The sequence below is a fragment of the Gossypium arboreum genome, chromosome 2 (genome assembly GCF_025698485.1).
Source record: "Gossypium arboreum isolate Shixiya-1 chromosome 2, ASM2569848v2, whole genome shotgun sequence".
NCBI lineage: Eukaryota > Viridiplantae > Streptophyta > Magnoliopsida > Malvales > Malvaceae > Gossypium > Gossypium arboreum.
The window spans coordinates 44,513,827-44,514,813 of NC_069071.1; the positions used below are offsets into that span (position 1 = coordinate 44,513,827).

Here is a 987-nt window from a genome sequence, read left to right on the forward strand (position 1 = left end):
GGATTTTGTGGCTTTTGATTCCCTTGACCACCCCAGGAGAAATTTTGGTGGTTCCTCCAAGCTGCATTATAAGTATTACTGTATGGGTTATTTTAAGATCTAAAGTTATTGTTACCCATATAGTTGACTTGTTCCTCTTCGGTTGTAGGATTGAAGGATTGAAGGATTGATATTCTGTATGCACACCTCCTCCACTTGAGTCACACCTCATTACTGGATGTACCTACGTAGAACCAAGTAAACTATCAATCTTTTTGTTGAGAAGTTCTACCTGATTTGATAGCATAGTAATTGAGTCGACGTTATAAACGTCGGTTGTTTTTGTTGGCTTAGTCCTCATGACTTGCCAATGATAGTTATTCAGTGACATTTCTTCAATAAATTCATAAGCCTCTTCAGGTGTTTTGTTGTTGATGGTTTCGCCAGCAGCTGCGTCAACCATTTGTCGAGTCGAGGGATTCAAACCATTGTGGAATGTTTGTACTTGAAGCCAAAGCGATAACCTATGGTGAGGGCACCTTCTCAGTAAGTCCTTGTATCTCTCTCATGCATCGTAAAGTGTTTCTAAATCCATCTGCACAAAAGAAGAGATATCATTACGTAATTTAACCGTTTTACCCGGCGAAAAATATTTTAGTAAGAATTTTTCAGTCATTTGTTCCCAAGTAGTGATAGAACCTCGTGGTAACGAGTTCAACTACTATTTAGCTTTGTTTCTCAGTGAAAAAGGAAATAACCGAAGATGAATGGCATCACCAGAAACGCCATTGATTTTAAATGTATCACAAAATTCTAGAAAGTTTGCTAAGTGAGCGTTGGGATCTTCATCCTGCAAACCATCAAACTGAACAAACTACTGTATCATTTGAATTGTGTTAGGTTTCAGTTCAAAAGTATTTGCAGCTACAGCCAGTCTAACTATGCTAGATTCAGTTCCTGTTAGAGAAGGTTTAGCATAATCATACATAGTACGTGGAACAAGATTTT

General features: G+C 37.9%; 1 non-coding gene across 1 annotated transcript; it reads left to right on the plus strand.

Annotated features, from left to right (window-relative positions):
• The first annotated feature begins 500 nt into the window (after positions 1 to 500).
• On the plus strand, positions 501 to 607 carry LOC128289853 (small nucleolar RNA R71). Its single transcript, XR_008279495.1, has one exon. It is a non-coding gene; the product is annotated as a small nucleolar RNA R71 (small nucleolar RNA).
• Positions 608 to 987: the final 380 nt, after the last annotated feature.